At 34.7% G+C, this 15,175-nt stretch overlaps 4 non-coding genes across 4 annotated transcripts; all 4 read left to right on the top strand.

The window, feature by feature from the left end:
- The first annotated feature begins 2,140 nt into the window (after positions 1-2,140).
- On the top strand, positions 2,141-2,213 carry TRNAF-GAA (transfer RNA phenylalanine (anticodon GAA)). The gene has a single exon. It is a non-coding gene; the product is annotated as a tRNA-Phe (tRNA).
- Positions 2,214-4,660: 2,447 nt separating this feature from the next.
- TRNAF-GAA (transfer RNA phenylalanine (anticodon GAA)) lies at positions 4,661-4,733 on the top strand. The gene has a single exon. It is a non-coding gene; the product is annotated as a tRNA-Phe (tRNA).
- A 2,449-nt stretch (positions 4,734-7,182) lies between these two features.
- Positions 7,183-7,255, top strand: TRNAF-GAA (transfer RNA phenylalanine (anticodon GAA)). The gene has a single exon. It is a non-coding gene; the product is annotated as a tRNA-Phe (tRNA).
- A 2,381-nt stretch (positions 7,256-9,636) lies between these two features.
- TRNAF-GAA (transfer RNA phenylalanine (anticodon GAA)) lies at positions 9,637-9,709 on the top strand. The gene has a single exon. It is a non-coding gene; the product is annotated as a tRNA-Phe (tRNA).
- Positions 9,710-15,175: the final 5,466 nt, after the last annotated feature.

Genomic DNA, 15,175 nt, shown 5'->3' with positions numbered 1-15,175 from the left:
TGTATAACTTTCGTAATAACACTAACTTTATCCATTCTTTTATAATGCTCTTGTTATTTCATTCATCGAGTTTTAAGTGATGTTATATTTTTAATCCGTTGGTAAGATGTACATACATATCTCGTACAGCCTGTGTCAACCATACGTGCTTGACATTTGTCTTGCTCTGACCACGTAGATGCTTTGCGATACACGAATTGTACTATTTGTACAGTCTCGGCTATCTCTGTATTGATCTTGGAATCGCTTCACGTTAGTTCGCACCTTCTTCTCATCAATATTCACAACCGACCAGCCCTTTTCTCTTTATAATTTACTTCTGTCCAATTTTTCTTAAAACCAAGCCACATCAGTATTCCGGGAACGAGTTCGCTGACATCGCAGCTAAATCTATCTGCTCTGGTGCTATCACTATCATACCTGTTCCATACACGTATTCAATGCTCGACTCTGCGCCAGTTCGTAATCGACTTGGAGTGAACAGCGTGATAAGAAGCTTTTCCAAATTGAACCTTCTATTAGACTTTTGCCGTCTTCTTTCCGTAAGGATCGGAAGGAGGAAGTTGTCCTAACTAGGGTAAGAATGGGTCATAGTTTTAATTCATCCTTTTCTTTTATCTGACGACACCATTACAGACGTATTTTTACCATGAGTTCACTCAAGACGTTTGAGAGTGTCATTGGCGATGGTAACACTGTCCACACTACAAACATTTTTAATTTATTAAGGGCCATTGGCCTTTTAAACTACATTTAAGTTTTATCCGACATTGGGCTATTGTTTTAACTTAATTTCCTGTTACATTTTATAATAATTTTACTGTTATTTTATTTTTTACCGATTTTTTGGCAAAAAAATTATATGTCATGTTATACTGACGAATGCTTTAACAGCCATTTCCAGTTGAGGGACCACATTATCATTAGTGGATGCTGTTATTGTTAATCGAAACGCTCGAATATTTTGTTAGTATCTTATTATTTGTATTTCTCACGAAATCTCATAAAAAAAAATAATGCAATATACACAAGATACTCTCCAAAATTTTTCAACAGAACAAATATTTTGCTGTTTGCAAACAAAATTTGCACTTAGGTGGCATATTATTTAAAATTAAACAATGTAATACGTGTTATGGGTGATTGATTACCTGTAGCGTCAAATACCTTTTCAAAAGTATTTCAAAACTAAATAGAAAGTCCCAAGTACGTTGATGCGGTTCAATATTTTTTTTTTTTTTTTACAAATTTCACTGCTATTATATTATAGTACCACAAAACAAAACATTGATGACATGTCGGATTCTTTGCTTTCATGTTTAAAATTAACTAAACTTTACTTACATTTTACACGTGATTTAAAAACGTGCAAATTTCCATAGCAGTTACCTGATTTTAGAGATCCGTTTTATCCTACCTTACAGGTAAAATTGAAGGAGCCACAAGGTGTGCATTCTTTTGAGTATTTCAAAAAGTGCTTCGTCCATTCTTTGTTTTAACTAGATATGGAGAAGTTTTAAAACCTTTTCTCTATAATGCTCATATTAATTAGTGGAAATCAAATTCAAAGTTAAGGTACTATCCTACTCGCCTTCCCCCTAACTTCTGTATAGATGTATTGGGATTATTCTTACATCTATTGAGAAAAAAAATATATATTTTTTTTGTGTATCAAGATTCATAAGTCAAATATTTATATTTAGCTTTGCATTCGAATAACGTTTTTATGTGTTATTCAAATTATTATATACGATTTTAACATATTTTAATAAATTTCACGATATCAAAGTGAATTAGACAATTCAGGAAAGTGATATTGGCTGGATTGACTCTTGACATTTTGTTATATTAAAACTTGATCTTGCGATAATTGTATTTTCTTCTACTTTTGAAAAGAACACAAATACTTGGCCTGTGGTATCAAATTATGTTGGCTAACTTTTCAAAACTAAAACGCAAAAGATGTCTTAAACGTAATATACATTTGTATATGTGTTTATGTATGAACGTTTTTGTAATTGTAGAAATCAACTGACCAAAAGTAAGATTTATTTTTACCAGTATTTTAATGAATGCCCGTAAAATACATATTTGTACTGTAATAGCGTCATATAACTCACTGCCATAACTGAATGCTCGGGCCGAGATAGCTCAGTTGGGAGAGCGTTAGACTGAAGATCTAAAGGTCCCTGGTTCGATCACGGGTCTCGGCGATGCATTAAAATATTTTAAAGCCCGGCATGGCCAGGTGAGTGAAAGCGTGCGACTCTTGATTTGAGGGTCGCGCATTCGCATCGCCGGCGCCCAAACATCCTCGCTTTTTCAGCTGTTTGGACGTTATTAGTGACGATCAATCCCAGTTTTCGTTGGTAAAAGAGTAGATCAAGATTTGGTGGTGGGTTGTCATGACCTTCTCTCTGGCCTTCACTTCTAAATTAGGGACGCCTTACGCACTTAGCCCTAGTGTAGCTTTACGCGAAATTAAACAAAACATAATTAATTTTTTTGTTTTTGTTTGTATAACTTTCGTAATAACACTAACTTTATCCATTCTTTTTATAATGCTCTTGTTATTTCATTCATCGAGTTTTAAGTGATGTTATATTTTTAATCCGTTGGTAAGATGTACATACATATCTCGTACAGCCTGTGTCAACCATACGTGCTTGACATTTGTCTTGCTCTGACCACGTAGATGCTTTGCGATACACGAATTGTACTATTTGTACAGTCTCGGCTATCTCTGTATTGATCTTGGAATCGCTTCACGTTAGTTCGCACCTTCTTCTCATCAATATTCACAACCGACCAGCCCTTTTCTCTTTATAATTTACTTCTGTCCAATTTTTCTTAAAACCAAGCCACATCAGTATATCCGGGAACGAGTTCGCTGACATCGCAGCTAAATCTATCTGCTCTGGTGCTATCACTATCATACCTGTTCCATACACGTATTCAATGCTCGACTCTGCGCCAGTTCGTAATCGACTTGGAGTGAACAGCGTGATAAGAAGCTTTTCCAAATTGAACCTTCTATTAGACTTTTGCCGTCTTCTTTCCGTAAGGATCGGAAGGAGGAAGTTGTCCTAACTAGGGTAAGAATGGGTCATAGTTTTAATTCATCCTTTTCTTTTATCTGACGACACCATTACAGACGTATTTTTACCATGAGTTCACTCAAGACGTTTGAGAGTGTCATTGGCGATGGTAACACTGTCCACACTACAAACATTTTTAATTTATTAAGGGCCATTGGCCTTTTAAACTACATTTAAGTTTTATCCGACATTGGGCTATTGTTTTAACTTAATTTCCTGTTACATTTTATAATAATTTTACTGTTATTTTATTTTTTACCGATTTTTTGGCAAAAAATTATATGTCATGTTATACTGACGAATGCTTTAACAGCCATTTCCAGTTGAGGGACCACATTATCATTAGTGGATGCTGTTATTGTTAATCGAAACGCTCGAATATTTTGTTAGTATCTTATTATTTGTATTTCTCACGAAATCTCATAAAAAAATTAATGCAATATACACAAGATACTCTCCAAAATTTTTCAACAGAACAAATATTTTGCTGTTTGCAAACAAAATTTGCACTTAGGTGGCATATTATTTAAAATTAAACAATGTAATACGTGTTATGGGTGATTGATTACCTGTAGCGTCAAATACCTTTTCAAAAGTATTTCAAAACTAAATAGAAAGTCCCAAGTACGTTGATGCGGTTCAATATTTTTTTTTTTTTTTTACAAATTTCACTGCTATTATATTATAGTACCACAAAACAAAACATTGCTTAATGACATGTCGGATTCTTTGCTTTCATGTTTAAAATTAACTAAACTTTACTTACATTTTACACGTGATTTAAAAACGTGCAAATTTCCATAGCAGTTACCTGATTTTAGAGATCCGTTTTATCCTACCTTACAGGTAAAATTGAAGGAGCCACAAGGTGTGCATTCTTTTGAGTATTTCAAAAAGTGCTTCGTCCATTCTTTGTTTTAACTAGATATGGAGAAGTTTTAAAACCTTTTCTCTATAATGCTCATATTAATTAGTGGAAATCAAATTCAAAGTTAAGGTACTATCCTACTCGCCTTCCCCCTAACTTCTGTATAGATGTATTGGGATTATTCTTACATCTATTGAGAAAAAAAATATATATTTTTTTGTGTATCAAGATTCATAAGTCAAATATTTATATTTAGCTTTGCATTCGAATAACGTTTTTATGTGTTATTCAAATTATTATATACGATTTTAACATATTTTAATAAATTTCACGATATCAAAGTGAATTAGACAATTCAGGAAAGTGATATTGGCTGGATTGACTCTTGACATTTTGTTATATTAAAACTTGATCTTGCGATAATTGTATTTTCTTCTACTTTTGAAAAGAACACAAATACTTGGCCTGTGGTATCAAATTATGTTGGCTAACTTTTCAAAACTAAAACGCAAAAGATGTCTTAAACGTAATATACATTTGTATATGTGTTTATGTATGAACGTTTGTTGTAATTGTAGAAATCAACTGACCAAAAGTAAGATTTATTTTTACCAGTATTTTAATGAATGCCCGTAAAATACATATTTGTACTGTAATAGCGTCATATAACTCACTGCCATAACTGAATTCTCGGGCCGAGATAGCTCAGTTGGGAGAGCGTTAGACTGAAGATCTAAAGGTCCCTGGTTCGATCCCGGGTCTCGGCGATGCATTAAAATATTTTAAAGCCCGGCATGGCCAGGTGAGTGAAAGCGTGCGACTCTTGATTTGAGGGTCGCGCATTCGCATCGCCGGCGCCCAAACATCCTCGCTTTTTCAGCTGTTTGGACGTTATTAGTGACGATCAATCCCAGTTTTCGTTGGTAAAAGAGTAGATCAAGATTTGGTGGTGGGTTGTCATGACCTTCTCTCTGGCCTTACACTGCTTAATTAGGGACGCCTTGCGCACTTAGCCCTAGTGTAGCTTTACGCGAAATTAAACAAAACATAATTAATTTTTTTTGTTTTGTTTGTATAACTTTCGTAATAACACTAACTTTATCCATTCTTTTATAATGCTCTTGTTATTTCATTCATCGAGTTTTAAGTGATGTTATATTTTTAATCCGTTGGTAAGATGTACATACATATCTCGTACAGCCTGTGTCAACCATACGTGCTTGACATTTGTCTTGCTCTGACCACGTAGATGCTTTGCGATACACGAATTGTACTATTTGTACAGTCTCGGCTATCTCTGTATTGATCTTGGAATCGCTTCACGTTAGTTCGCACCCTCTTCTCATCAATATTCACAACCGACCAGCCATTTTCTCTTTATAATTTACTTCTGTCCAATTTTTTTTAAAACCAAGCCACATCAGTGTTCCCGGGAACGAGTTCGCTGACATCGCAGCTAAATCTATCTGCTCTGGTGCTATCACTATCATACCTGTTCCATACACGTATTCAATGCTCGACTCTGCGCCAGTTCGTAATCGACTTGGAGTGAACAGCGTGATAAGAAGCTTTTCCAAATTGAACCTTCTATTAGACTTTTGCCGTCTTCTTTCCGTAAGGATCGGAAGGAGGAAGTTGTCCTAACTAGGGTAAGAATGGGTCATAGTTTTTAATTCATCCTTTTCTTTTATCTGACGACACCATTACAGACGTATTTTTACCATGAGTTCACTCAAGACGTTTGAGAGTGTCATTGGCGATGGTAACACTGTCCACACTACAAACATTTTTAATTTATTAAGGGCCATTGGCCTTTTAAACTATATTTAAGTTTTATCCGACATTGGGCTATTGTTTTAACTTAATTTCCTGTTACATTTTATAATAATTTTACTGTTATTTTATTTTTTACCGATTTTTTGGCAAAAAAATTATATGTCATGTTATACTGACGAATGCTTTAACAGCCATTTCCAGTTGAGGGACCACATTATCATTAGTGGATGCTGTTATTGTTAATCGAAACGCTCGAATATTTTGTTAGTATCTTATTATTTGTATTTCTCACGAAATCTCATAAAAAAAATAATGCAATATACACAAGATACTCTCCAAAATTTTTCAACAGAACAAATATTTTGCTGTTTGCAAACAAAATTTGCACTTAGGTGGCATATTATTTAAAATTAAACAATGTAATACGTGTTATGGGTGATTGATTACCTGTAGCGTCAAATACCTTTTCAAAAGTATTTCAAAACTAAATAGAAAGTCCCAAGTACGTTGATGCGGTTCAATATTTTTTTATTTTTTTTTTACAAATTTCACTGCTATTATATTATAGTACCACAAAACAAAACATTGCTTAATGACATGTCGGATTCTTTGCTTTCATGTTTAAAATTAACTAAACATTACTTACATTTTACACGTGATTTAAAAACGTGCAAATTTCCATAGCAGTTACCTGATTTTAGAGATCCGTTTTATCCTACCTTACAGGTAAAATTGAAGGAGCCACAAGGTGTGCATTCTTTTGAGTATTTCAAAAAGTGCTTCGTCCATTCTTTGTTTTAACTAGATATGGAGAAGTTTTAAAACCTTTTCTCTATAATGCTCATATTAATTAGTGGAAATCAAATTCAAAGTTAAGGTACTATCCTACTCGCCTTCCCCCTAACTTCTGTATAGATGTATTGGGATTATTCTTACATCTATTGAGAAAAAAATATATATTTTTTTGTGTATCAAGATTCATAAGTCAAATATTTATATTTAGCTTTGCATTCGAATAACGTTTTTATGTGTTATTCAAATTATTATATACGATTTTAACATATTTTAATAAATTTCACGATATCAAAGTGAATTAGACAATTCAGGAAAGTGATATTGGCTGGATTGACTCTTGACATTTTGTTATATTAAAACTTGATCTTGCGATAATTGTATTTTCTTCTACTTTTGAAAAGAACACAAATACTTGGCCTGTGGTATCAAATTATGTTGGCTAACTTTTCAAAACTAAAACGCAAAAGATGTCTTAAACGTAATATACATTTGTATATGTGTTTATGTATGAACGTTTTTGTAATTGTAGAAATCAACTGACCAAAAGTAAGATTTATTTTTACCAGTATTTTAATGAATGCCCGTAAAATACATATTTGTACTGTAATAGCGTCATATAACTCACTGCCATAACTGAATTCTCGGGCCGAGATAGCTCAGTTGGGAGAGCGTTAGACTGAAGATCTAAAGGTCCCTGGTTCGATCCCGGGTCTCGGCGATGCATTAAAATATTTTAAAGCCCGGCATGGCCAGGTGAGTGAAAGCGTGCGACTCTTGATTTGAGGGTCGCGCATTCGCATCGCCGGCGCCCAAACATCCTCGCTTTTTCAGCTGTTTGGACGTTATTAGTGACGATCAATCCCAGTTTTCGTTGGTAAAAGAGTAGATCAAGATTTGGTGGTGGGTTGTCATGACCTTCTCTCTGGCCTTACACTGCTTAATTAGGGACGCCTTGCGCACTTAGCCCTAGTGTAGCTTTACGCGAAATTAAACAAAACATAATTAATTTTTTTGTTTTTGTTTGTATAACTTTCGTAATAACACTAACTTTATCCATTCTTTTATAATGCTCTTGTTATTTCATTCATCGAGTTTTAAGTGATGTTATATTTTTAATCCGTTGGTAAGATGTACATACATATCTCGTACAGCCTGTGTCAACCATACGTGCTTGACATTTGTCTTGCTCTGACCACGTAGATGCTTTGCGATACACGAATTGTACTATTTGTACAGTCTCGGCTATCTCTGTATTGATCTTGGAATCGCTTCACGTTAGTTCGCACCCTGTTCTCATCAATATTCACAACCGACCAGCCATTTTCTCTTTATAATTTACTTCTGTCCAATTTTTCTTAAAACCAAGCCACATCAGTATTCCCGGGAACGAGTTCGCTGACATCGCAGCTAAATCTATCTGCTCTGGTGCTATCACTATCATACCTGTTCCATACACGTATTCAATGCTCGACTCTGCGCCAGTTCGCAATCGACTTGGAGTGAACAGCGTGATAAGAAGCTTTTCCAAATTGAACCTTCTATTAGACTTTTGCCGTCTTTTTTCCGTAAGGATCGGAAGGAGGAAGTTGTCCTAACTAGGGTAAGAATGGGTCATAGTTTTTAATTCATCCTTTTCTTTTATCTGACGACACCATTACAGACGTATTTTTACCATGAGTTCACTCAAGACGTTTGAGAGTGTCATTGGCGATGGTAACACTGTCCACACTACAAACATTTTTAATTTATTAAGGGCCATTGGCCTTTTAAACTATATTTAAGTTTTATCCGACATTGGGCTATTGTTTTAACTTAATTTCCTGTTACATTTTATAATAATTTTACTGTTATTTTATTTTTTACCGATTTTTTGGCAAAAATACTATATGTCATGTTATACTGACGAATGCTTTAACAGCCATTTTCAGTTGAGGGACCACATTATCATTAGTGGATGCTGTTATTCTTAATCGAACCGCTCGAATATTTTGTTAGTATCTTATTATTTGTATTTCTCACGAAATCTCATAAAAAAAAAATAATGCAATATACACAAGATACTCTCCAAAATTTTTCAACAGAACAAATATTTTGCTGTTTGCAAACAAAATTTGCACTTAGGTGGCATATTATTTAAAATTAAACAATGTAATACGTGTTATGGGTGATTGATTACCTGTAGCGTCAAATACCTTTTCAAAAGTATTTGAAAACTAAATAGAAAGTCCCAAGTACGTTGATGCGGTTCAATATTTTTTTTTTTTTTTTTACAAATTTCACTGCTATTATATTATAGACTTACATTTTACACGTGATTTAAAAACGTGCAAATTTCCATAGCAGTTACCTGATTTTAGAGATCCGTTTTATCCTACCTTACAGGTAAAATTGAAGGAGCCACAAGGTGTGCATTTTTTTGAGTATTTCAAAAAGTGCTTCGTCCATTCTTTGTTTTAACTAGATATGGAGAAGTTTTAAAACCTTTTCTCTATAATGCTCATATTAATTAGTGGAAATCAAATTCAAAGTTAAGGTACTATCCTACTCGCCTTCCCCCTAACTTCTGTATAGATGTATTGGGATTATTCTTACATCTATTGAGAAAATAAAATATATATTTTTTTTGTGTATTAAGATTGATAAGTCAAATATTTATATTTAGCTTTGCATTCGAATAACGTTTTTATGTGTTATTCAAATTATTATATACGATTTTAACATATTTTAATAAATTTCACGATATCAAAGTGAATTAGACAATTCAGGAAAGTGATATTGGCTGGATTGACTCTTGACATTTTGTTATATTAAAACTTGATCTTGCGATAATTGTATTTTCTTCTACTTTTGAAAAGAACACAAATACTTGGCCTGTGGTATCAAATTATGTTGGCTAACTTTTCAAAACTAAAACGCAAAAGATGTCTTAAACGTAATATACATTTGTATATGTGTTTATGTATGAACGTTTTTGTAATTGTAGAAATCAACTGACCAAAAGTAAGATTTATTTTTACCAGTATTTTAATGAATGCCCGTAAAATACATATTTGTACTGTAATAGCGTCATATAACTCACTGCCATAACTGAATGCTCGGGCCGAGATAGCTCAGTTGGGAGAGCGTTAGACTGAAGATCTAAAGGTCCCTGGTTCGATCACGGGTCTCGGCGATGCATTAAAATATTTTAAAGCCCGGCATGGCCAGGTGAGTGAAAGCGTGCGACTCTTGATTTGAGGGTCGCGCATTCGCATCGCCGGCGCCCAAACATCCTCGCTTTTTCAGCTGTTTGGACGTTATTAGTGACGATCAATCCCAGTTTTCGTTGGTAAAAGAGTAGATCAAGATTTGGTGGTGGGTTGTCATGACCTTCTCTCTGGCCTTACACTGCTTAATTAGGGACGACTTGCGCACTTAGCCCTAGTGTAGCTTTACGCGAAATTAAACAAAACATAATTAATTTTTTTGTTTTTGTTTGTATAACTTTCGTAATAACACTAACTTTATCCATTCTTTTTATAATGCTCTTGTTATTTCATTCATCGAGTTTTAAGTGATGTTATATTTTTAATCCGTTGGTAAGATGTACATACATATCTCGTACAGCCTGTGTCAACCATACGTGCTTGACATTTGTCTTGCTCTGACCACGTAGATGCTTTGCGATACACGAATTGTACTATTTGTACAGTCTCGGCTATCTCTGTATTGATCTTGGAATCGCTTCACGTTAGTTCGCACCCTGTTCTCATCAATATTCACAACCGACCAGCCATTTTCTCTTTATAATTTACTTCTGTCCAATTTTTCTTAAAACCAAGCCACATCAGTATTCCCGGGAACGAGTTCGCTGACATCGCAGCGAAATCTATCTGCTCTGGTGCTATCACTATCATACCTGTTCCATACACGTATTCAATGCTCGACTCTGCGCCAGTTCGCAATCGACTTGAGTGAACAGCGTGATAAGAAGCTTTTCAAATTGAACCTTCTATTAGACTTTTGCCGTCTTTTTTCCGTAAGGATCGGAAGGAGGAAGTTGTCCTAACTAGGGTAAGAATGGGTCATAGTTTTTAATTCATCCTTTTCTTTTATCTGACGACACCATTACAGACGTATTTTTACCATGAGTTCACTCAAGACGTTTGAGAGTGTCATTGGCGATGGTAACACTGTCCACACTACAAACATTTTTAATTTATTAAGGGCCATTGGCCTTTTAAACTATATTTAAGTTTTATCCCACATTGGGCTATTGTTTTAACTTAATTTCCTGTTACATTGTATAATAATTTTACTGTTACATCTTACTGAAGTTAATATGAAGAAACCTGTTTTCGTAGTACATACTTCCACGTGAGCAGGCTTTTCACAGATACAACTGTGTCATATTAAAGTTTAATGGAGTAAGTAGGTAAAAGAAAGATGGTGTGTTTCGAACATAAAATCGTAGAAGTGAGAACTAGAATGTAACTGTTGGCCTGTAGAACAAGAGATTAGATTATCTAATTACTCTTTATCACTATAATGTGAAATGAATAATTTGTTTTGTTTCTTTCACCTCTGAATTTTAATGTAATAATACCTAAAAATGATAACAGCATGACTGCTAACGTGTCTTAAAGTACTTTACCGTGTGACGGACTAGTTTGGCTGGTGGGTGTTTGTAGTGGGCGAGACACATCTGACAACCCAGTCTTCTAGAACCGTATTTGTTTAATCATTTATACAGTATTATGTATGAGAAAATATTATGATATTATAATTTTCCTGATAAATCGTCTTTGTTCATTTACTATTATATGTTTTTAGGGAGGGGCATAATACATGTTTCGTCCTGAATAAGACAAACTAATTCACTGTAGAAACCAGTACTATGGTAAATCGTTGTTTGTCAAGTTATTATTAAAACAAACAATGTCGAAATTTCTTCAAAAGTTTTGATAACGTTTTGCTGACAGCTGGAATTAAATATTGCTTCTAGCTGGCAAATGTATGGTTTGATGTCAAAACGAGATTTTACTTGAAATTCAAGTTGTCTTATCATAAAACATTTAAAAAACGGCCCAGCATGGCCAGATGGTTAAGGCATTCGACTCGTATTCTGAGGGTCGTGGGTTCGAATCCCCGTCACACCAAACATGTTCGCCCTTTCAGTCGTGGGGGCGTTATAATGTAACGGCCAATCCCACTATTCGTTGGTAAAAGAGTAACCCATGAGTTGGCGGTGGGTGGTGATGACTAGCTGTCTTCCCTTTAGTCTTACACTGCAAAATTAGGGACGGCTAGCGCAGATAGCCCTCGTGTAGCTTTACGCGAAATTCAAAAAACAAACAAACATTTAAAAAACAGATTACGCACGCAGCAACCAACTGACGTGTACTGATTTTTATAAACAACAACGCACGCGTTTAAACGAAAACTAAGTTATATTACTACTTCAAAAAACGGTTTAAAACGAAGAACATTTTAACAGATACATACAGGTAAGCTTCATTTTAACAGATACATACATACAGGTAAGTTCGAAAACCTAAATTTTCCTACTCTATTAACCGTTTCTAAATCGTTTCAACCAGGTGCAGATAAGATGCTTATGTAACGAGTTTACCAAAATGGTTACCACTCACGTAGATCCACATATTTATCACACACGTAAATACGTATGGTTATTATCGCGTAGATACACGTTTATGACACACGTAGATACACATGGTTTTTGGTGTCTTGTACGTTCGTTCATGTTTCATACAAATATTTTACTATCACTAACAGGTGAACTTGTAACGGACTTTTCTTACCAATCGACACCGTTTTCCTTTCTTGACGAAGCGAAGAAAGTTTTCTGACACATTTCTTCGTTTCCGGCTACTGACCAGAGAGAAGGTTGCCAATCAAAACCACCCAGGTTAAGTGACCGACTGTCGTTCTTAAAACGCAACAACGGCTAGAGCGGAAAATATTTTATGGCATTGCACGAATTCGAACCCGGTTAGCTATTACCAAAATCCACAGATCTACCACATGGTAAACCTACCGCCAGGTGGTAAAGAGTTCAAAAGGTTACCAAACACCTCAGAAAGTTTTCTCGTGATATTGGTTCAACCTTAACGAAGGATGAAATTTCGAAATATCGCCAAAATCTCAGGAGAATAGAAACCATATTTTTACTTTTGTATATACATTTTTAATGGTATTTGGTAGGAGATAATAAAATTCTAACACATGTTTAAATCACAATACACTAAATTACGTTTTATAATTTGTTAGTTTTAATGTAAATTTTGGAAAAAAAATTCAGATAAATGTTTGGAGGGGAGTAGAAATAAGAAACTAAATGTCATTTTGATCATTTCCGGCCCTGGGAAAAATCGTGGCACGTGCTAATTTTGTTTGCGGCAACCCTGTAAAATCAACAAGAACTGCTTATTGCAATGTCGATTTTAGCGCCCCCTTGGGACTGGAGTCCTGTACGCCATTTCAGAATTTCACCTTTCCCGTTAAATATGGCTTACTTTCCACTTATTACTGTATCTACATCAACAGAAACTATACGAAAAGCAATTAAATATGACATTGTTTTTGCTCTAAAAATAAATTACACACAAGATTTATAATAAGAGAATGTTTAATTCTGCAATCTAACCTCTCCTTGAAAATAAACGCTCTATAAGGTCATTTAAGTTGGGTTTTTTTCCTGTAACATAATGAATGTGCCCTTCATACCAGATTAGTTTTGTTACTACGATATTTAACGTATTCTTTTCGAATGAATATCTATCGTTTAAAATAAGTTCACAAACAGCTGACCGACTTTCTCCCAACCTTGGTATTGTATATACTTGTCTAAACGTCATTTCTATCTCCTAGGATAAGTACTGAAATTAATGGAGAACAGAGTATATTAATATAATATAACTTACATTAGTTCTGTCATTATGTTAAATGTTCCTCTTGTTAAGTGAGAAACATCCAGAAAACGTGCAAATCGCGTAATGTGACATATTAGTCATTATTTGAGATACGTACTGGTGAAAAATTTCAATTTCTCAAACAGTTGTGAGTCAGTTTTGTAGAAATCGATTAAAACAAATCATACAGGTTTAGACTTGTCTGGTTAAGTATACGTGTTTAAACGTATGGTATTCGGTGTGTAGACAACACTCACGTTTTGTTTTGTGATGTGTTTTTAAACTTACTTCATATAAACCTGGAGCTTTTATGCCCCAAAAGTTAATAAATGATGTTTTAAACTGATAACGTTCCAGTCTTTAGTCCTTAAGTCACGACATAATGTTCATATCAGTGTCGTCAGTTTCCTGGTCACGACATAATGTTCATATCAGTGTCGTCAGTTTCCTATTCATTAGGTGGCGTAATATCAGTGCCATCAGTTTTCAAGTCACGACATGTCAACCATATCAGTGTTGTCAGTTCTCTAGTCACGACATAACGTCCACACCAGTATCGTCAGTTTCCTGGTCACGACATGTCATCCATATCAATGTCGTCAGTTCTCTAGTCACGACATACTGTCCATACCAGTGTCTTCAGTTTCCCAGTCACGACATGCCATCCATATCAGTGTCGTTAGTTCTCAAGTCACGAGATAACGTGAATATCAGTGTTGACAGTTTTTCTAGTCACTTTAAATATAGCTTTTACCTCCTTGTTTCTTATTCTGAAGATGTTTTATTACGGACACTTGAGATACACGTTTCATCATATTGTTTGTTGTCTCGAACGTGTTTTATTACACTCACTTCATACAGAGGATTTAGTCTGAAAACACTAACAGATGTCACCGATGCAGATTAAATTCTACAATATTAAGATTTTATACGCACACCTATCATGAAAATGTGATCGAAAGTTAACTTTTGCTAACTATTCCTGGTTCAACCTTAAATCACTGAAATGTGATTGGCTGAGATAATCGAGCATGATTGGTTTAGATACAAAGGGGAGAAATTAGATTCCATACGTCAAGGTTTACATCGACACGATCAATAAAACGTGAAAAAGTTAAATATTAAAGGCAGTTTATTTTCTTCTATATTAAATCCCCCGCTAGTATAGAGGTAAGTCTACGGATTTACAACGCTAAAATCAGGTGTTCGATTCCCCTCGGTTGGCTCAGCAGTAGCCCGATGTGGCTTTGCTGTAAACACACACATACACACACTATATTAAATTCGTGATGCAAAGGTTCAGTTGTAGTCATTTTCAGTTTAGTTTTGCCTTTACTATTTATAACTACGGATCATCTTCCCGCATAACAAAATACATCGACGTCCTGAATGAGGTCATCAACTATTTTGAAGGCCATCCACTTACCTGTGTACAGGTGACGGGCGGGACCGTCTCTATGCACAGGAACTTTGGCAAATAAATGAATCGATCTTGAGTGATAGAAACTTGTGCTTGGGATACGATTATATTTCATACAACGACACTGTTCGCGTTGTCAAATTATCCAGCGATATATTTAAAATTTTGGGAAGATATTTCGAGAAATTGAAGTATACAAATAACGACGACATATAGTACATTTTTATATTTTTTTTTCCAACCATAAAAGATGTTCGTTCTTACCGTACTTTTTTAACAATGTAAACATCAAACAGTATTGTTACTT

Source organism: Tachypleus tridentatus, chromosome 13 (genome assembly GCF_004210375.1).
Source record: "Tachypleus tridentatus isolate NWPU-2018 chromosome 13, ASM421037v1, whole genome shotgun sequence".
NCBI classification, from domain to species: domain Eukaryota; kingdom Metazoa; phylum Arthropoda; class Merostomata; order Xiphosura; family Limulidae; genus Tachypleus; species Tachypleus tridentatus.
Note: the sequence above shows the minus strand (reverse complement) of the source record. Positions and strands in the feature narration are given on the sequence as shown.